The 23,409-nt window shown below is 48.2% G+C and overlaps 1 pseudogene; it reads left to right on the top strand.

Moving 5' to 3' along the window:
* LOC144822730 (pescadillo homolog) overlaps positions 1–23,409 on the top strand; it is a 55,386-nt pseudogene that overhangs the window by 10,255 nt on the left and 21,722 nt on the right.

Below are 23,409 nucleotides of genomic sequence, written 5' to 3'. Positions count from 1 at the left end.
AAACAGTGGATATATGCAGGCATATAAATAAACTACAGTAATAATTCATACTTCTATGATGCAAACCCTAACTAGATGTACCTAAGTGTATCTAGCATGTATATAGGTGTATAGCCAAGAATCCCCCTAAGAGAGAGCCAACCCTATTACCTGATATGAGAGAGCGAAGGACCCCGTATTGGTCTTGTGCTGAATACCCTGTGAGGGATGTCAGACCACTGTATGCTGGAGCGTCTGAGTGCAGGAACTACAGGGTCTTGTGTCAGCATGGAAGTTTCTTTCTCCTCTGGAATATGCAGTGAAAATGTGGTCCTTATATACCCGAAAGCTACCCTAAGTGGTTCTACCTAGATGTGTCATGGTACTGTGGACATGTCGGTCATGGATGACGATCGGGGTGACCCTTATACAGAGTTATTAGCAGAATATGGTAATCCTGCTGTGATACTGAGGATCCTCATGTATAATAAATGAGGCTAGTTCTCAGAGAAAACCACACACCATTTATGCATCACCTAACTAGGTAAAAGGTCAGCGCCAGAACTGTTATGTAGAACTATGGTAGGGCAAATGTAGGTAAATGGTTGTACAACTACTAGGGGTACATTGGGATTCGAAACACCGGATGGATCTATGGATCCTTGAGCGCATAAAAAAGAAATGTGACACATTTCTAGCCCATGAGGGGTCCCTCATAAACACTACCATCAGTCCCAGGGGGTCAGGGTACCTCGATCACTTCCTCACAGGTTGCAGGCAGCGAGCGACTCACAGCATAGTTGTTGGTGCTTAGCTCTGCAAATCCACCTAGATCCCTAGAGGATGAGTGACTCTAGATATACATAAATCTTTTTACTGTAATAACTCCAAAACTACTGAGCAGATTTGCATGAAATTACAAAACACGCTCTTTCTGGACCAAGATCTAGCTTTCTGCCAAATTTGGTGTAATTCCTGTAAAGATTCACCATAGTGCGGAGGTTATGCTGTAGTCACATCCCAAGCCTTTTAATGAGTGTCAATAGGGTTATTGCCACCTGTTAACTGGAAAAGCAAATGTTGCTAAGTGCGGTCACTCAAGATTTACTTTGTCAAGGGTGTAGTGGCATTGCACCTACGGCACCTTTGTCACCAGCTGTAATCATGTGAGAGATTGGCAGTGCAGTGACAGAGCCCTGATTACAAGGTGGGTGGTATATTCCTACCCATTCCTAAACACCTGCTTATATATGGGTAGGAATAACGAGATGGTAAGTAGGGAGCGACATCCGAAAATGATCGAATGCATTAAATATCTCAACCGTCGTTAAATTTCAGCTTCTCAAACCTGCTGTAATTTTAACAGGGGAATATAATATAGTATTTACCGTGCTATGATGATTTTGGTGTGTTAAATACCAAACTCCACATGTTATTCCCCACCAACTCATAATGGGTGTTATTTATTACACCCGATAAATAATATACCCCATTGTATCTTTATTAATCATATGGGATAAATAACACTTAAACTCGTAATCAGGGTTTAAGAGTCAGTGAGTGGCTCTGCATCTGATGTAGGAAGTGTAACATTGGAGTGTGAGTGTGATGCTACGTGGGCACCCCGGGCTGCTGAGAAGTGTAGTCACAATGGGTTCCAAGATATATTGATAATACAGCCATGAAATATCAGAGAGCTGCCACGACAAGAGCAAACTGCTATAACTCCCTCACCTACATTTAAATAACATAAGAAATGTTTTTACAATGCTCAGTTAGCAATGCATCTACAAAGATGTCATTGTTGTTATTGATGTCAAGTGATGTCATATGCCAAATCATAAGTGATCTCCATTTCGTCATAAATTAGATCTATTATTTGGTAATCATGTGTGACGCACTTACCTAGCTCTAGCAACAGCCATAAACCTTTTGAGAAGTTAGTTAAAGCTTCAACTTGTCATGCAAATGGTTATGATTTACACATATTTATATCATTCTATTTTTTACTTTCCCTCATTTGTGCCAAGAAATATGAAAACATATGAAAAAACAATTACCAGCATGCAAATATATAGCCAATGTGAATCAATGTATATCAACATATTAAAAACTAAATATATACAATTTTGCATTTATACTGCTACCAATTTCTCTAAGGACCTGATTATGACTTTGCCGGCACGGCGCTGGGTCCGCCCTACCACCGCACCGCCAAAGCTGTGGTTAGACCGCTTGCCAGATTCGTAATTGCTGCATCAAAAAAAGTGATGCAGTGATGGCGCAGCCTCCTTGTGAATATGCCCCCAGTTGTTAAAGGAAAAGCTGTTCAGATAGCTGAGTCCCACTCTTTTCAATCTCTACGTGAGACCGCTGGCTGCGGTCGTCAGGCAATGGGGCCTGACGATGGTCTCGTATGCGGATGACACGCAGCTGGCGGTCACGTTGAATGGGGACTCTGATGTGGAGGCCCTCAGGTTTCGGGGCGGTTTACGGGCAGTGGCCAATTGGATGAACTCTAATTGTCTTCAGTTGAACACCAAGAAGACAGAGGTCATGGTGGTAGGCAAGCAAGTGGGGCTGTGGGGTGACGACTGGTGGCCTTCCGAACTGGGTGTGACCCCTTCTCCGGTCTCGGAGATAAAAAATCTTGGGGTCTGGCTTGATCCAACACTTAGTTTTACTTGCCACACCAAGAGGGTGGCGGCCTCTTGCTATGGTATCATTAGAGGACTTAGGCCCATATTGAGATTTTTTGATGCCCCCACCAGACAGCTGGTGGTTCAGGCATCAATACTGTCTCGGCTGGACTATGCTAGTTCGCTTCTGGTCGGGATAAATCTGGCTGAACTCACTCGGTTGCAGCGAGTTCAAAACGCTACGGCCAGAATAGTGGTAGGTTTGCCTAGACGATGCTCGGTCTCTAAGACGATGCACTCGCTCCACTGGCTCCCAGTAATTCAGAGGATTAAATTTAAGGTTCTCTGCATGCTATTCAAAATCCTTAAGGGTATGTCTCCCCAAATCTTGGAGAACTTGTTAATTCCCTATGTCCCTTTGCGTACCCTGAGATCTTTGGGGCAGAATTTGGCAGTGGTACCACACTTCAGGCTGAGTAGAACTGGCGGCCGCTCTTTTCGAGTATTAGCAGCGAAGTGGTGGAACCTTCTTCCTTCTGAGATCCGGGCAATTGATAATCTTTTCCAGTTTAGACGTGCTATCAAAACCTTTTTATTTGTTTAATTTTAGGATGTTCTCTGTGCCATCTCGCTGCTGTGTTGTGTTTGTCTTCTCATAGCGCCAGGACGCCCCTTTGCTGGGGCAGCTGTTGCGCTCTATAAATAAAAATATCATAACGCGTTGACCATTCTCGCTTCAAAAAGAAGTTGGGGAAGATGCTTCCTACTTTAGAAGAAGCACAGCAGCAGTACTCCTCAAAAAATCTCCACCTCAGGTATTGTTGGCGAGTGAGACTCAAAGATTGAATTAGTCAAACTCCTGCCAACAAGGAACAGAAGCGCAGTACAAATGTACACCATAGTCCGAGAGAGATGGGGATTTTCAGTATCCTAGCAAGTCAACAAGAGAAATGAATGAAGAATACATTTTTAGATGACCATCTTGACTAGAGGACTTTAGGGTGACAAGAGGTTCTTTTAAGTGAAAGTTGGACTTGTGATTCTACTGAAGTATTCACTACTCAAGCAGTGGTGTCTGGCATCTACGGGGGAGGCAGGCACGCAAACTTAAAATAATATATATTTTAAAAAAACATAACTGACTTCAGCGATATCTTCACTACGAACCTCTTTCGACACATGTACCAAATGCAGCAACTCCCTTGGCCAATCCTAGGGCTGCTGTCACCAGCATGAGGGCAGACCTAGGATTGGTGTGAGCTACCTCACTCAGCGCTCCACAGCGCTCTGGAGGTCTACACTTGCTCTAACCCAGCTGTCTTCAGATTGCTGGGTTAGAGCTGTTTAAAGTGCTCATATGTGGCTGACTATCACAAGAAACAACAGTTCCTGCCATTGCACAACAGTTCCTGCACATCATGAACTTTTTCAGACCTTGCAGTGCAGTTACTGTTTCTGGCATTCCCATTGCGGTCCCCAGTTTCTGAGGCACCAGCATGGAACATCAAAAACTAGCTCGCCAAACAGGAGGCAATTACGCAGATCGCAGACCCATATCTACGAGGCCTTGCAAAGCAAAGTTACATGGCTTTACATGACCTCATAGATATGGAGTAAAGCATAGCAGCTCAAGTTGCTGCCTTAACTTACTCTGCATCAAAGAGACATTCAATTTGCGTTGCTGTGGGCAGAGGCGCAACTAGAGTCAAATTTCGGGGGGGGGCTAAGAAAAAATTTCGGCGGGGCTGAATCTTTAGGCACTCGGCAGAGTCGAGCTGAAGGGGCTCTTAGAAGGGGTGAAACAACAACAAAGCCCCATTAACATGCACAAGGTCTTTTAAAGACTTGTGAAGTGCTCGGGTGCGGCTGTGAGCAGGCCCCGGGAAGTGTCTCATCCCGGGCTACCACACACGACGGGGGGCTGAAGCCCTTTGAGGCCAATGGGTGTTGCCCGCCTGCCTGGGCCCATGCCATAGTGCAGTGGTTCCCAAACTTTTCCAACCTACGGCTCCCTTTACCTATTGACTGTTGGCCGCGGCTCCCCATTATGGTACCTTTTGTGGCGGGTGGTGAATGTAAGCCCATTCTCTGGAGTACTTTCATGTTTTTCCCTAAAAATAAATGGGATAAAGCTGAAGGTATTCTAAAACATAGATGTAATCATATCCTGGCCACTGCAGAGCCCCATGCTGTATCAACAACTGATTGGACTAATTGGAGAGAAATAGTGTTCTCAGAGAAGTGAACTGTAAATGCACGTCAGTGTCCATGCCTGAAACACATTGGCGTGTGCTCTGCAGACTGTTTGACACACTGTGAGCTTCATCAGACAAAACCCCAACAAGGTTTATTCACCTCAAATCAGAGCATGCCATGTTTCTTAGCCATTTACAAATTCTGAAAAAGACAGCAGGTGAGGAATTCACAAATGAATTACCAACACGTTGTGAGAAACAAAATATGGCATAGCTGCGGAACTAAATATTCACTTTTGCAAACAAATATATATTGGATGATACTATTAATAGTGATCACTGTTCTCTGCTGTTTATTCCAATTTCCTTTTCAATATAATGTGTAAAACGTGGACAATGGAATAAAAGAATTAAAACAAACATGATCTAGACACATTCAAGCACAATCAAGGTTTGGAGTAAGTCTGCAGCAATTTTTGGCAAACAGAAAAGGCAAACAAAAAACATTTGATTGAGCACTGGCAATGCACGTGGTTTTCCTGCAATTTCAATATTATCTCATTTGATTTGATGATCACAGGTGATTCTGTTTGCTAGGCTCCTGGGTTCTCTATTCAGGAAAGAGAATAAGAAAGGCACAATAGGGAGCTAAAGCGAAGGCGTGATAACAAATTGTTTACTTACAATAATATGTCAGACTGTAAAGGCATATACCTGAAACTTATTTTCTAAAGTGAATAAGCATATTTTTTCACCTAAAAATGAATAAATCCTAAAGCAGCCTTGGAATTTGGACACATGGATGTTAACCCTGGTTTCTATCAGGTCAAAAATCATGCAATTGTGGACAAACTTCTGTGTTTGTATGCTCCCTAAATTGTAAATATTTGTGATAAAAAAAGCAGTGTAAAAACAAATATTATATTGTGTTGTTCGCTACTGCCCCGTTAACCCAAAAGGCTACTACTGGCATTTGCACTTGTGACCTGCAGGTCTGTTGCTCGCATATGATTACAGCAGACTCTCAACCCTCTGAATGATCTTACTGAGACTGGAGCATGTTTTATGTATACTGTAAGTCGCACTGTTTCATATCCCTTGCTCCCCACCCTCACCCCCACCCCCACCTTTTTCCAAATAAGTGTATTAATAATACATGTCCCTCCTTGCAAAGAGATACTTTCTCTTACCGCGTATCTCTGGCTAAGGCCTCAGCAGCAGCTTTAAAATTTTGAAAGACCCCAGGAGAGTCTGGGCTGAGCTATACTGCAATTCTGGGCAAAAACCCTCTAGATTAGGACAGAAAAAAGGAGACAAACAGCACCGGACAGCATGAAAGCAAAGACATTGAAACATCCTCCCCTCCCTCCTGATCTGATAGTAGACGCCTTGAAAGTGAGGTTACACTGCCCTCTCATTGCCCAGGGCAACCACTGCAGGCCTGACCACACGGAGCAGTGTTCAATTTAGATGCACGTAAGTGAAAAACATACTATTTATTTGTGATTCCCAAACTGTGCGAGAATCTGTCCGTGGCGCCCTTGGCTAGTTTTCATGGCGCACCAGGGTGCCGGGGCGCACAGATTGGGAACCACAGCCATAGTGTCACAAGACTTATGTCTCTCCATCTCAGGCAGACAACTTGGACATCTGCCTGAATGCATGTCTCACCAGTGGCAGACTCCCTCGGCACAGATCTACCCTGGTTCTTGGACATCTGTCTCTCAGATGTCAGACTCCTTGAGCCCCTATCTCACTAGTGTGACAAATTCCTTTGGCCTAGGTCTACCCTGGTTCTTGGACATCGGTCTTTCAGACGTCAGACCCCTTGTACCTCTATCTTACTAGTGTGACAGACTCCCTTGACCCAGGCCTATCATGATGCCTCAGCAATACCACAGAAGCCATCCTGGAGAACTCGTCATGCATGAACATCAGCAATGTCCCAATGAGGTCTGCATCAGATATGTTTAAAACAATAACTTGAGACATTTCTAGTTATACAGACAATTAAGTACTTACACAATCACTGACACATTATTTATTTTTAAAACATATCTGAAGTACGGGTCATTGGAAGATGGTTAATGATAATATAATGAAATCGCGGGCATCTGTCTGTCAGGTGTCAGAAGCATTGAAACAGTGTCTCACTAATGTCAGTCTCCCTGGCCCCAGTCTCTTGGACATTTGTCTCCGAGGCCACAGACCCCCGAACCCATGCCCCACTAGTCTCAGGTCCTCTGCCCTGCCTCTACCAGGCCACATTTAATGGGTCCCCGGGCTCAGGTTTCTGCAGTGTAAGACCCCTCACCTCCCCATCGCTCTTCAATGTCAGCCACATGGACCCCTGCCTCTTATTTCTTTTTCTGCTACTGACCTTCATCCCTCGGCCACTGGAGCGCCGTGGGTGAGATGGCGAGCCGGCTGTGAGGAGGTGCCCGGAGGATGCCCGAGGGATCAGGTGAGGGCCGCGCTCGTCGCTGTTGTGTTTGTCTGTAGCTGCTGCTGCATCCATCGGTGTCCGTGGCATGGACCACCCCCGCCACCACCGGTCTGTCAGTGTGGTTCCCGACAAATCACAGTACACTCTCCGCTATTCTCAATTGCCTCAGCCCCCCTCTCTCCAAGTGCATCAGCACCCCACCAAACGGTGTCTCTGCCCCCCTCTCCAAGTGCATCAGCACCCCACCAAACGGTGTCTCTGCCCCCCTTTCCAAGTGCATCAGCGCCCCCCACCAAATGGTGTCTTGCCCCCCCCCCCCAAGTGCCCCAAACCCCTCACCAACCGGTATCTCTCTCCTCCCTCTCTCAAAGTGGCCAAGCCCCTTACCCTTTAGAGTTGAACTCTCAGGACTATGTGCCTTCAATCTCCCATTGTCTTATGTCTCTCCCCTTTGCATGCTCTCTATCTCTCGAGTCCTTTGTGCCCGCATTCTCCCTGTCGATAACACTCTCGGGTACTCTGCTCCTTCATTCTCCCTGTGCCTCTGTCTCTCATTCTCTCGAGTTCCCGGCAGTGGCGTAACGAAACATGAGGGGGCCCCCCTGCAAAGTACATGGAGGGGGCCCCCCTACGGACTCACTCGGGATCTTTCAGGCCAGGTCACTGACCTGAAGGGGACCCTTGGAGCTCTAGGGCTGTCTGCATTGCAGGGGCAGCGGGGGCATTGTTATGCCACTGCCACAAGGCTCTCACAAATATGCCCCCTGTCTTTACAAACCAGTTCCGATATGGCAATGTCGGGGTCTGAATGTTCCTCTTAACCTGCAACCTTTCCTCCTTGGTGGAGGAACGTTCTATTCTGGCCCCCAGAAAGGACATCTCCTGGTCCTGGGAGACCTCAGCGTATGGTTGAAGACTTCTGATGGTCCTGGGAGACCTTGGTCTATGGATTGAGTCTCCTGATGGTGTCCTGGTATATATTTGGAGTCTCCTGATGGTCCTGGGAGACCTCAGGCTCCATCTGGAGTCTCCTGATGGTCCTGGGAGAACTCAGGTTATGGTTGGAGTCTCTTGATGTTCCTGGGAGACCTCAGGTTATGGCTGGAGTCTCCTGGTGGTCCTGGGAAAGCTCAGTTTATGGCTGGAGTATCCTGATGGTGCAGCTCTTACATGTTCACATGATGCTGCTCTCTTACTAGGCCTTCATCTTTGTCTCTCGTCACTTATTTGTTGGCAGAGACCCTTTCCCAAGTGCTTTTTAGATTGCATTTCTCCAGCTCAATTAATTTATTAGAGAGATTGCAATCTCCCAATATTTGTTCAGGTGCTCTCTAAAAGTCTCAACGACTTTGCAACGGTCTGGCACTTTCTTTTTAAGATTAAACAAATATGTGAAAACATTCTGACTGAAATAATGCCTACACCCAACAATCTTTCTTTAAGATCGTACCACCTGTACCTCCTTTGCACCTGTTGCTGCAACCAACCTTGATACTGCACCTCCTGTGCACATGTTGATGCAACCAACCTTGCTGCCACCCTTGCAGGCTGCGCCCACAAGACCCCAGTCAGATTCTGCCCGGAGAAGCTAAAGGAGCTCTGTTTCTGCTTCTCAAGATCCCCTTGTTGGAATTGTTGAGTCCTCCTTTAGGACAAGGCACCTTTCTCACTGCCTGGAAAAATGCCGCAGTGAAACCCCTCCTGAAAAAGGTTTGCTGCACCCTCTGGATATTATTAACTTCAGTCCAATCTCTCTCTCACCATTCTGGGTCAGTTAATTGAAACACTACTTTTCCAAGATCTTCAAACATTCGCAGGAGAAAGCAATATTTATACCTTTCTCGACTGGATTTGCAGTTTTGCTGGGAATACTTGAGAGTTCCTGGAAAGCTCCACAGCCCCCTGCAAAGGAGTTAGATCTATCACTGGAGGCAGACGGCGGCACCCAAATGTCAGCCCTGCGGACAGTGTGAAGCCCTTGGCTGGATAACTGTCTCCTGTGTGGAAGAAGCTGCGCCTGTCTGCTCCTGTCAGATCCTGCTGCACCTGTCTACCCCTGCCTCCTCCTGCCTGTCCCTGCCTGTCCCTGCCTCCTCCTGTCAGATCCTGACTGCTCTTCTTTGCTCCTGCCTGCCCTGCCTGCTCCTGTCAGACCCTGCCTACCCCGCCTGCTCCTTCCTGCCCGCCTGCTCCTGTCAGACCCTGCCCGTGTCGCCTGCTCTTGTTAGGCCCTGCCTGCTCTTGTTAGGCCCTGCCTGCTACTGTCTGCCCCTGCCTGCTCCTGTGAGACCTTGCTTGCCCCTGACTGCTCCTGTCAGATCCTCACTGCTCCTGTCAGATCCTCACTTCTCCTGTCAGATCCTGACTGCTCCTGTCTGCCCCTGCCTGCTCCAGTCAGACACTGCCTGCTCCTGTCTGCCCCTGCATCCTCCTGTCAGGTCCTGCCTACTCCCGTCTGTCCCAGCCTCTGTCTGCCTGGTCGTGTCTGACCTTGTAAGATCATGCCTGCTCCTGTCGGCCCCTGCCTGCTCCTGTCAGACCCTGCCTGCCCCTGCCTGCTACTGTCTGCTCCTACCTGCCCCTGTCTGCCCCTGCCTGCTCCTGCCTTCCCCTGCCTTCTCCTGACAGCCCCTGCCTGCTCCTGTCTACCTCTGTCTACTGATATGTTCATAACCACCTCAAACACAACGGGCCCAATTCACAAAGGCAAAGTTAGACTTTTGGTCTAAGTTTTGATCAAAAGTCCAACTTTAGTACTTTTCAGTGTGCACAACATAAGTTGCGAGTAAAATCTTTACGACTGCAGAGTTTCCACACTCATAGCAGAATCGCTGCATTCGGAGTGGAATCTCCGCACTTGGGGCAGAGGTCCACCTGGGTGTGGAAACTCCTCAATCATAAAGGGACTACTCGTAACTTATATTTGTGAATACCAAAAGGTAGTAAAGTTAGCCTTTTGTTCAAAACTTAGACCAAAAGCCTAACTTTACCTTTGCCCAATGCTGGCTATAGCCTTAGGGCTGCAATTCTTTGGAACAGCTTTGACCCCCATGGCATGATACTGCTCACTCCTATGAGATGACTGAAATGGCATATTTGAGGTTATTCTTTATATATTGTGGACATTGTTGGTATAATAGTGCCTATGCTTGGTGTAATGCTTGCACTGGCATAATGTTGGCAATCCCTAGCATTTTAATAACATTATCACTTCTGCCATTGATTAGTTTAACCTCTCTGCACCTATCCTTGCCATCACACATTCATCCATTATACATTTTATTTTACTATTCTTTCAAGCAATTGCCCATTCAAATACCCATACATGCATTCATTCACTTACCTATCAAGTATCCATTCATTGAAACACTCATTTATCCATTCATGTACACACCCATTCAACATTTTGTACATTGTCAGATTCACCAATGAAGCCACTAAAACACAGCACAAACTCGGCAATAAAGAGGCAATGCCAGTGAAGCCTTTAGCCAGACGTATTGGCTTTACCAATGCTTAAATATTTTGCCGAACACAGAGGTGTTTTGTTTTGCTGTGGCAAACACCATTCTATTGATTTAGTTTGATCCTGAGAGCTAGCTTCCAAGAGTGAATATTTTAACACTCATTTACCATAGTTTCGGTGACAGGGGAATGCTAGGCAGAATGGCAGATAGGAAATGCTAGTTGCATGAGCATGGTGGCATTTGCGTTTTTCTTAATAAATGGAAGTATTTTCTTAAATACTTGGACACATGTATATTGTGCTCGCTGTAGTTTTCTCTTCGGTTTGATTACATTAACTATAGTGAGGCCCCCGCTCCAGATTTCATCTAGAGCTCTCCGGCCTCATTACTGTGCTGAGGGGGCTCCCTGCAGCTCGGGGCCCCCTGCAGCTCTGGGCCCCCACGCACTGCGGGGGCTGCAGGGGCCTGTGTTACGCCCCTGGTTCCCGGTGTCTCTCTATCACAGCGTTCCCTGTGTCACTCTTTCGGGTTCTCTGTCTCTCACTCTCTAGGAAGCCTCATTTACATTTAAATGGTCTTTAACAGACCTGTGAAGACTTCGGGTGCGGCTGCAATTAGACGCCGCCAGCCGCGAAGGAAGCTGTGTCAGCCCGGGCTGACACACACGACGGGGGGGGCTGAAGCCCCGTGAGCCCAATGGGTGTTGCGCGCCTGGCTGTGGGTGTTCCCATGTAACACCCATGGATTCTGACGCATTCCCAGACTTACAAAGACTTGTAAACCTCGGAATATGTCAAAAACCTATGCCTCCCCAGGGGTGGCATAAGGGTTGTTTTTGTGAGGGATGGTGTCCCCTGCCCCACAAAAACAACCTGATTTCTTCGCAGGCACTCTTGCACCATGGTGCATTGTAACTAGGCAGCCAATTGTCCACCACTGCAAAGGAAAGGTCAGGGATGCAATGTATTGCTGTAAATATGATGCACCCTGCACTTTTCCTTGTTGGTGCAGCGCAACAAGCTAGCATGTGGTGCCGCATGTGTGAATTCCTTGTAAATATGCCCCCAGGCTTTCAAAGTAAGCAGATAAAGCCTGTATCCATGCCACGGGTTCAAAATAGACCACTGACTACATCTGTTAATTCCACTTATAATCACTGTCACTAAATGTGTGTTTTGTAGACATCTGGCATGTATCTGTCCCTCTTGTAGCTACTTTGGACCCCCCTATTTTAGCACCTTTCAGCCCAAAAATATAAAAAAAAATTGTGTATGCCATCTAACCTTTTCTGGGCTGGGGCATCATTGATTTGCATTTGCTGCGACCACCACCCTTCAAGTGTTCTTGCTGTCTTGCATTTGCTAATGTTTGTACACGTAGTTGATGAACGGCTTTATAATAATGTGAAACACATAAATCAATATATTCACAAAGTAATTTTTTGCAGCAGCCATGCACACGTGTCCTCACCTCCTGGCCCCATCCATCTCCCGGTGTTGTCTCGGAATTCTGCTGCTTTTGCGCATCTGACAATCAAGATTCATTCAACGGGGCCATTCCCCTGCCAGCTTCATTATTCAGAAACTACTCTGTCTGGATAGCAGAATTCGCATTTATCCAAACGGCTGCCATCCTTGAACATGCTATAGCATCATTTACATACAGTTTTGAAGCCCGCACAATAAACAGAATTAGAGTAATTGGTGAAAACCAAGGGAGAACAGATGTGCGCAGAACTTAAGCAGAAGTGCTCGGAGAGCAAGGCTATTTGCAGAGAAAAGTATGTTTACTTTGCAACCATGGAGGAGAAAAAAAAAGAGAAATTTGAATGTGTAATGCTGCTCAGCTGAACGCTGATTTATTTCTTCCATTCACTAACTAGCTTGGCATCATCACACATAGTGGCCCGTGCCTAGCTCTTTCTCGCTTCTGGGCAGGGAGACAGTGTTGTTACAAAATGTGCATCAAAGGGATATGAATTATTTGATGGCAGATTGAAAGCAAGTACTTCTCCGCTGTCGCACATTTAAGCAGTAGTTCAGCTATCCAAACCAGTTCAGTAAGCGCAGGAAGGCAAATATTCCGAGGGTTTTAGAAATAACGCATGGCCCGGGCACAAGCCCTATAAAAAGAAGTGGGGGGACTGACCGAGTAAGATATTATGCAAATGATCTCATGATATCACGACGTAGCGTTGTAAAAGAAATAAAATAGTGCTATTTAAATTATTTGTGTAAATACTGGGACAGACTAACCCATCTGACAGTCTTACAGGGTCTGCATTTATATACAGGGACAGAACACAGGCCTCTCTTAAGTACTTGTGAAGAGAAGGCACGCTGTGTGCCTTTGTTTCCCTCTGCGGCATGTACATTTAAATGTAAGGTTCCAGGCCGCCCCCAGTTAGCATGGGGCAGGATGGCACCCTTAACTTCGGCCAAGCTGGAGGTGGAAAAGGCTCTCTCGCTCCTGCACTGCACTTTGCTGCTGGGAATGGAAAGCAGGCAACATGCAGGCGCTGCTGAACGTGTCCCGGTGTCTGAAAATGACACTGGGACAAGTTCAGCATATTTCTGTGAGGCCCAAATTCTCGGCCGAGGGGACGGCGTCCACCCTGTGAAAAGAGTGGGGGGACGCTGTGTACCTGTGTGTACCCCAGACTCGAGCCCTGCGCATGCCTGTTTTTTTTTCCCTTGCTCACTTTTGTCTTTTGCACAGAAAATACTTGTTGGAAACAGGGTCGGAGTAATAAATGGTGCATCAGGTGCAATGGCTCCGAGGCTCAGGGGTGCAAAGGCCCTATTTTGTTCTAATTATTGTATGTTTTTTCAGTCAACAATCATTAATATACTATAATGGAGGATCTAATTTCCTTGCTTGCGTCAGTACTCATGGTACTCTGGTCCAATTTCCTTGCTTGCGTCAGTGCTAATGGTACTCTGGTCCAATTTCCTTGCTTGCGGCAGTGCTCATGGTACTCTGGTCCAATTTCCTTGCTTGCGGCAGTGCTCACGGTACTCTGGTCCAATTTCCTTACTTGCGTCAGTGCTCACGGTACTCTGGTCCAATTTCCTTGCTTGCGGCAGTGCTCATGGTACTCTGGTCCAATTTCCTTCCTTGCGTCAGTACTCATGGTACTCTGGTCCAATTTCCTTGCTTGCGTCAGTGCTAATGGTACTCTGGTCCAATTTCCTTGCTTGCGGCAGTGCTCATGGTACTCTGGTCCAATTTCCTTGCTTGCGGCAGTGCTCACGGTACTCTGGTCCAATTTCCTTACTTGCGTCAGTGCTCACGGTACTCTGGTCCAATTTCCTTACTTGCGTCAGTGCTCACGGTACTCTGGTCCAATTTCCTTGCTTGCGTCAGTGCTCATGGTACTCTGGTCCAATTTCCTTGCTTGCGGCAGTGCTCACGGTACTCTGGTCCAATTTCCTTGCTTGCGGCAGTGCTCACGGTACTCTGGTCCAATTTCCTTGCTTGCGGCAGTCCTCATGGTACTCTGGTCCAATTTCCTTGCTTGCGGCAGTGCTCATGGTACTCTGGTCCAATTTCCTTGCTTGCGGCAGTGCTCATGGTACTCTGGTCCAATTTCCTTGCTTGCGGCAGTGCTCACGGTACTCTGGTCCAATTTCCTTGCTTGCGGCAGTCCTCATGGTACTCTGGTCCAATTTCCTTGCTTGCGGCAGTCCTCATGGTACTCTGGTCCAATTTCCTTGCTTGCGGCAGTGCTCATGGTACTCTGGTCCAATTTCCATGCTTGCGGCAGTCCTCATGGTACTCTCGGCATGCCACTGCTCAGAAAAAGGGCTAATTTGGGTGTAATAAAGCAGATTTGGGTGTTATTCTTCATTCCGGACAAAAATATAAATCGTGCTATAATCTTACCATGGTTACAAATGCTGGGGGCACTACCATTTGTTAATGTGGTAAAATTACTGCATGGTAAAACTGGTCCCATCAGAACGAGGGTCTCGGTGTAAGGCGAGTATAGGAAATAATCTACCACTCAATATCTGAGCGCAACCACATTGTCACAATTAAAGACCAACTAAACAAAATTTCCAATGTGCCGTTTATTTCCAATAAATAACATGCGTCCTAACAGGCAGAGAACCTCACTACAACCCTGTTCCAACCGCCACCCGCCAGAACGTCCATCCCCCAACGTTCCAAGACAAAATCATATACATAAAATAACGGGAAGAAGGGAAGGGGTAACAAGGGTAGACCAGGGAAGAAGAAAACGGTTAATCAACAAAATACAGCATAACACATCTCCCCCTTTAATAGATTTTTTTGTCTTAACAAACAGCACACCTTAGGGGATATGAACGAAATTCTCATTTTGTATTTCCTAAATAGCAAATCCTAGGAAATCGCTATTTAGGAAATGCAAAATGGAATATACCAAAATAGAGAGTAGGAATCGCTATCAGGAAATCACAAATAGATGAGTCGGACATAATCCAGAGACGAGCATAGCCTACTGGAAACAAAACATGGGGGTGCAAGTAGAAGAAAATGTATGAAAGAGGCACAGCTACCAACATATAATCAGGATCAAAGACCGCAAGAAGTTTCAGATGAGTCTGACTGACTGCAGACATCTCTGCATCCTGAAGGGAATTTACCCCCATGAACCGAAGCACAAGAAGAAGTGAACAAAGCCTCCATTGTAGCACTCACATTCTATCTCATCAAAGATATAAAGTTTCTTCTCCATGAACCAGTTGTCAATAGGTTTCGTGAGTACAAGGTCTTTGTCAGGAAGCTTCAGAAGGCATAAGCTAAAAGTGAGTGGACTGCTGCAGACCAAATGAAAGAAAATACACCTAGCTGCAGATTGGATCATATCATCAAAAAGAGATACCCGACCTGCACTGATGCTCTGCTAGACCTGGATGATGCACTGTCTATGGTTTACCTTCTCTCCACATTTACCTTGCACTGGGAAATGCCATGTTCAGACCATCCAGCTGTGCCTCGCCTTACAGTTAAGTTCATGAACTACATCATTGCATCACTCTCTTTGCTCGAGGTGTTCCTGTCCATCAAAGGCATCTACCACCAGGCTGAGGTGCTGGGACAGCTGGTTATTTGGATTACACCATATGCTTTTGCGCACAAACATCCAATCAATGTGAACTACAGGGTCCTCTCAAGAACCTGACTAAAACTCTTTAGCCAGTGATTCCCGCCTACCGTGTCCCAGCTTCTGTCTCCCCTCGCTGCCACTGTCTCACCCATCTCGGCACGGCCGCTGTGCAGGGGAGACTACAACTCCCAGGGGACTCTGCTGCAGGAAGCAGCCGCAGTGCGGGACTTCCGCGCCAGGAGGCGCTACAATGACGGGACCAGCCTCGGGGTGGCGGGTGCCTTTCAAAAACCTGACTAAAACTCTTTTGCCAGTGATTCCCGCCTACCGTGTCCCAGTTTCTGTCTCCCCTCGCCGCCGCTGCCTCACCCATCTCGGAGCGGCCGCTGTGCAGGGGAGACTACAACTCCCAGGGGACTCTGCTGCAGGAAGCAGCCGCAGCACCGGACTTCTGCGCCCGGAGGCACTACAAAAATGGGACCAGCCTCCGCGTCGCGGGACACGCGCGGGCGACGCGGAGGCGAAGCACGGGCCCGTTTAAACCCGTTAAAGCCCGGGCAAGACCGGACCGAATACTCCGGTCTTGCCCGGGCTTTAACGGGCTTAAACGGGCCCGTGCTTCGCCTCCGCGTCGACCGAATACTCCGTATGTATGACTGCGACTAAAGATATGTAACACTCTAACTATACTTGAACTGCGGTCATATATTGAATCTGCCTACAACTATGTCTACCCGTGGTAGCAGGAGCAAAACAGCAGGGGGGGGTGGCAAAATTAACAGGCACCTTGGATGATTTCATAATTAGGACAAACTCAGTAATCAACCAAGGTATACGCCTAATGGAACGCAGGGTGTCCCAAGACCTCACGTTTGCGAAAAGATCATCTATGGGGCACCTAGCGACAGCCCGAACTCCCGAACCTGTTAAAGAAATGGAACTCATAGAGGAGCATGCAGATGTGCACTACATCCCGCTAGGGAGGGATTGTTTAACTTCCCCTAACTTAACTTCTCCTTCGCTATCAGATTCATCGATTAGTTTAGATTTGGAAAAAACACCCTTGCTCACACTAGACACCCCACAGGTTGAAAGCAGTATAAGCTTATCAAGGGAGAGGAGGGAGGGTGCAAAACCTAAAAAGAAAAGCACAAAAACGATTATGCCAGGGGGAAAGAACCCAAAGACAGTGAAACCCAAAGGCGCGTGCAATTCATCCAAAATCAAGGGTCGGGCAAGAACAGACTAGCAAGAAAGGGAGAAAACCTCTACCAACAGAAGCTGCAAATGTGGCTTTAGATCTATCTGATGTAGAGATCCTAGCTAGGGATGTATGACGTTACAACGCATACTTTTACTCCGCATACCATTACAACGCGGTATTTACAACGAATACCGTTACAACGCATAGCGCTTTGGGGTGCTGGATAGTGGTAAGTATAATTTACTATTCTAACTCCAGTCCCCGTGGACCCTAGGGAAGGTGTTGGATAGTAAATTAAACTTACCTCTTATCCTAGAGCGCCCCCCAGCGCAATGCGTTGTAATGTCATGCGTTGTAATGCCCGCGTTGTAATGGTAGTGCGGAGTAAAAGTTGCGTCGTAACGGGTGTATACCCCTAGCTAGCCATGATGTAGAACATCAGGAGGATACTGATGGCCAACTCTTAACCAAAATAGGGAATTTGTTTAAAACCCTTCTTGCACCGTTGGAAACTAGATTAGTGCGCATTGAAAAACAACTCAATGAACTGCATAATCCCACCAAGAACCCACCGAACCCAGGGGTAAAAAAGATAGCGAATGGTAAAACTCCAAAACCTGGTCAACCAAGTTTATCAACCAAACAACCTCAAATACCCTTGCGAAAGGCAACTAATAACCCTGCAATCTCAACAGAAAAGACGAAAGTAGTTAAACCCCTCACCAGATTCAGCAAACGGGGGAGGGAGGCGCCTTCTTCTAATACCCTCGCTGTTCCCTCAAAAAAACATGGGGAAAGAGGACCAACAAAGGGCAGACCTGTTGTACATCTACCACCAGAGGCGAGCCCTTATGTAGTCGTCTTGACAGGGGTACCTGAACTTGAAGACTATGAAGAAGAACAAAGTTTCTCACTGGCTTAATGTCAACTGCCCCCTCCCACCACATATGTCCAGTAAGATCTTAATGGTACGCAGGGTGCCATGGGTAGGGCATGATAGAAAGATACTAAAAGGGAACTGTGTCCTGGTCAATTTTGATGACCGGCGCACTGTCGATCACATCTGTACATGGAGGACACACACGAGTGGTGTAGGTATAGAAACCAGATGGCTATCATACTTCTACCAACCTAGGAGTCATCAAGGCTTCGAGATAGGAGGAAACTGGGGCAACAGTGGACACCAAGGGGCTCATTAGGATGGCGGACGGAAGAGCCACCGCGGCCCTGGAGTAGGCGGAAAAAGCCTTTTCCGTGTCCGCCTGCCGCGGACACTCCATCCGCCATATCAGGATAGGAAAACGTGTCAAATTTCCGTCCGCGACGGAAAAGCACGCACCGCCGTCGAACTACACACGACCACGCGGCGGACGGAACACATCCGGAGGCTCCGCCGTACATACTGACGTCTAAGACCGTCCCCCAAATCAAGATGGCGGAAAATACACATAAAACCGCAGCGGAAACACAACCTGTCTGAACACGGCGGATTCCCCACAGCGAAGAAAAGAGACACAGCAGAGAGACCCACCACAAGCTGCTCGCCACCATGGACCCAGCGCTACACGCTTTCCCGATGCTCTTCGCGATCCACCACATCCTAGTCTTGGCCCACCATCGACGCCGACGCAGGTAAGGCACAGACCATTGGCTGCATGGAGGGGAATACCTGCAAGGGTCGTGACGTAGGGAGGGGGAGTGTCATGTTACCCAAACCACTGATGAGAAGCAAATAGAAATACAAATTTGTAGTACGCAAGCATGAATGACAACGACAAACCACGAGACTTGATAGACTACCTTTATTGTACATAATAGGGGTATAATCACAGTGTATGCGTGAGCATGGGCAAAGTGGGCACCAGAGCAGCTACATCAGAGGCAGCATGTGAGAGGGCAGAATGCAGTATCAGAACATCAACAGGGCATTGTGGAGTACAGAGCAGCTACATCAGAGGCAGCACATCAGAGGGCAGAATGCAGTATCAGAACATCAACAGGGCATTGCGGAGTACAGAGCAGGTACATCAGAGGCAGCACATCAGAGGGCAGAATGCAGTATCAGAACATCAACAGGGCATTGCGGAGTACAGAGCAGGTACATCAGAGGCAGCACATCAGAGGGCAGAATGCAGTATCAGAACATCAACAGGGCATTGTGGAGTACAGAGCAGCTACATCAGAGGCAGCACATCAGAGGGTAGAATGCAGTATCAGAACATCAACAGGGCATTGTGGAGTACAGAGCAGCTACATCAGAGGCAGCACGTGAGAGGGGCCAAGTGCAACAACAGTCCATAGCACTGAACAGGTCCATCAGAGGCAGCACCTGAGAGGGGCCAAGTGCATTAACAGTCCATAGCACTGAACATGTCCATCAGAGGCAGCACGTGAGAGGGGCCAAGTGCATCAACAGTCCATGGCATAGAACAGGTACATCTGAAGCAGCACATGAGAGGGGCCAAGTGCATCAACAGTCCATAGCACTGAACATGTCCATCAGAGGCAGCACGTGAGAGGGCAGAATGCAGTATCACAGCATCAACAGGGCATTGTGCCCAACAGAGCAGGTACATCAGAGGCAGCACGTGAGAGGGGCCAAGTGCATCAACAGTCCATAGCACTGAACAGGTCCATCAGAGGCAGCACGTGAGAGGGGCCAAGTGCATCAACAGTCCATAGCACTGAACAGGTCCATCAGAGGCAGCACGTGAGAGGGGCCAAGTGCATCAACAGTCCATAGCACTGAACATGTCCATCAGAGGCAGCACGTGAGAGGGGCCAAGTGCAACAACAGTCCATAGCACTGAACAGGTCCATCAGAGGCAGCACGTGAGAGGGGCCAAGTGCATCAACAGTCCATAGCACTGAACATGTCTATCAGAGGCAGCACGGGAGAGGGGCCAAGTGCAACAACAGTCCATAGCACTGAACAGGTCCATCAGAGGCAGCACGTGAGAGGGGCCAAGTGCATCAACAGTCCATAGCACTGAACATGTCCATCAGAGGCAGCACGTGAGAGGGCAGAATGCAGTATCAGAACATCAACAGGGCATTGTGGAGTACAGAGCAGGTACATCAGAGGCAGCACATCAGAGGGCAGAATGCAGTATCAGAACATCTACAGGGCATTGTTATGTTATGTTAATAACTTTTATTATGTTATGTTAATAACTTTTATTAGGCGCACAGCTGCCCCAGCTAAGGGGCGTCCTGGCGCCTGGTCAAGAACCACAACACAACAGATCAATGCTGAGAAGAAAGGGAATCAGTCAGCGGAGGCAAACAGATGGGTTTTTATAGCGCGTCTAAAGAGAGTCAGGCTATTTAGGGCACGAATATGGACAGGGAGGGAGTTCCACAATCCAGCCGCCAAAACACAGAAAGAGCGACCTCCCATCCTACTCAGTCTGAACCTAGGCTTAATCGCCAGAAATAGAGATTCCGACCTGAGAGACCGCGTAGGGACATAAAGGGAGACAAGGCCCACAAGGGCTGGAGGCGAAGAGAGTTTCAGGATCTTAAATGTCAGGCAGAGAGCCTTGAATTTGATTCTCTGTCTGACTGGCAGCCAGTGAAGGGAGGTCAAGACTGCAGAGACAGAACAGCGTCTCGGGAGGCCAACAATGGCCCGCGCAGCGGCATTCTGCACCCTCTGCAGCCTAGTAGCCTCAGCCTGGTTAACTCCTAGCAACAGTGCACTCCCGTAGTCCAGCCGAGAAAGAATAGAGGCCTGGACCACCAGTTGCCGAGTAGGAGGGTCGAAGAATTTGAGGACTGGTCTCATTCCTCGCAGAATACCATAACAGGTAGCTGCAACCTTCTTTGTGTGGCTGGTAAAAGAGAGGTTGGAATCCAGCCAGACCCCCAAGTTCTTGACTTCGGCCGCTGGGACGGGGGACACCCCCAATTCAGGAGGCCACCACTGATCTCCCCAAAGTTCCGCCTGCTTCCCTAGAATCAGGACCTCGGTTTTCTTGGCATTTAGCTGTAAGCAATTGCTACGCATCCAATTTGCTACAGCTATTAGTCCTGCACGGAATCTGGGCGCCGTCACCTCAGGGTCCCCACTGAGTGTCACCGCCAGCTGCGTGTCGTCGGCATACGATGTCATGGTTAAGCCACATTGTCTGACGACAGCAGCCAGCGGTTTCACATACAGGTTGAACAAAGTGGGACTCAGCGCAGAGCCCTGAGGGACACCCAGTCCCAGAGGATGAAAAGAGGACTGACCAGGTGGAATGGCCACTTTGAAAAACCGTTCCGAAAGGAAAGAGCGGAACCATTGAAGAACCTTCCCCTCAATACCCACTTCCTCTAGGCGCCGCATCAGAATGTCATGAGACACCGTGTCAAACGCGGCGCTCAGGTCTAACAAGAGGAGCGCCGCTGTCTGTCCCGCATCCAGCACTGAACGCAAGTGCTCGGTCATAAAGAGCAGAGCAGTTTCAGTGCTGTGTTGTGCGCGAAAACCATTCTGACTCTCGTCAAGAATATTATTACGAGAGAGGTGGGCAGACAGAATGGAGTTCACGTGTGCCTCAGTAACCTTGGCAGTCCAAGGCAGAAGAGAGATGGGCCGATAGTTCTCAGGAAGCAGGGGGTCAAGGTTGGGCTTCTTCAAAATGGGGCTAACCACTGCCTGCTTCCAGGAGGGAGGAACCACGCCCTCACTGAGCGAAAGATTAATCAGGTCCAATATGGGCTCTCGGCAGAGGGGCGGGAGAAGAGTAATAAGCTCCGGCTTCAGCGGATCTAAGGGAGAGCCAGATTTAATTTTGAGGCTCAGCGTGTCAAAAACCTCAACAGACATGACAGGCAGAGAGGACAGAGTTTCGGAGACCGAAGCCTTCACGTCACTAGGTTTATCCCCGAGTACAGATGGTGTAAATCCTCGATAGATTGCCTGCACCTTCTCCACGAAAAAGGATGCCAGACCTTCACAGTGAGAGTCCGTGCAGATTTCCAGCGAGGTTGCCCGTTTCCCCATCAAATCTTTAAGCACCTTAAAGATTCATTTGGATGGGTTAGGGCTGTTGGAAAACTCAGAGGAGTAATATGCGGCCCGGGTTTGGCAGATAGCTCTGTGATAGAATTTAAGCTGGGCAAAGTACAACGATTTTAACGTGGAGTCAAAAGATTTCCTCCATGCCCTCTCAGCACTCATTGTGGAGTACAGAGCAGGTACATCAGAGGCAGCACATCAGAGGGCAGAATGCAGTATCAGAACATCTACAGGGCATTGTGGAGTACAGAGCAGGTACATCAGAGGCAGCACATCAGAGGGCAGAATGCAGTATCAGAACATCAACAGGGCATTGCGGAGTACAGAGCAGGTACATCAGAGGCAGCATGTGAGAGGGCAGAATGCAGTATCAGAACATCTACAGGGCATTGTGGAGTACAGAGCAGGTACATCAGAGGCAGCACATCAGAGGGCAGAATGCAGTATCAGAACATCTACAGGGCATTGTGGAGTACAGAGCAGGTACATCAGAGGAAGCACATCAGAGGGCAGAATGCAGTATCAGAACATCAACAGGGCATTGTGGAGTACAGAGCAGGTACATCAGAGGCAGCATGTGAGAGGGCAGAATGCAGTATCAGAACATCAACAGGGCATTGTCGAGTACAGAGCAGGTACATCAGAGGCAGCACAAGTACGTGTCCCAACCAACCCGTCCCAGGGACCACAAGAGTGCAACGCAGTTCTCAATGGACACACCATGTGAAATAACATTTGAGTGAAGTGATCAGCACCTCACATCACAGAATCAGGGGGACTGCGTGAACTACCTGCCTCGGACACACTGCCAGCACCAGCAACAGGAGTGTGAGACACAGCCACAGCCCGAGTCACAGACACATGTGCCACGGACCCAGACACACTGCCAGCACCAGCAACAGCAGTGTGAGACACAGCCACAGCCCGAGTGACAGACACATGGGCCACGGACCCAGACATACTGCCAGCACCAGCAACAGGAGTGTGAGACACAGCCACAGCCCGAGTGACACACACATGGGCCACGGACCCAGACACACTGCCAGCAACAGCAACAGGAGTGGGAGACACAGCCACAGCCCGAGTGACAGACACATGTGCCACACACCCAGACACACTGCCAGCACCAGCAACAGGAATGTGAGACACAGCCACAGATGTAGTCACTGACACGTGACCCACTGACCCAGACAGACTGCCAGCACCAGAAACAGGAGTGTGCAACACAGCCACAGATCTACTCACTGACACGTGAGCCATAGACCCAGATACACTGCCAGGACCAGCAACAGGAGAGGGCACAACAGAGACTGTGCCACTACATGATGCATGACAGCCAACAACAGACACAGTGCCACTATCTGATACATGAGAGTCAA

This window comes from Lissotriton helveticus, chromosome 3_1, assembly GCF_964261635.1.
Source record: "Lissotriton helveticus chromosome 3_1, aLisHel1.1, whole genome shotgun sequence".
In the NCBI taxonomy this organism is placed as follows: Eukaryota; Metazoa; Chordata; class Amphibia; order Caudata; family Salamandridae; genus Lissotriton; species Lissotriton helveticus.
This window is presented reverse-complemented; position numbering and strand designations above follow the sequence as displayed.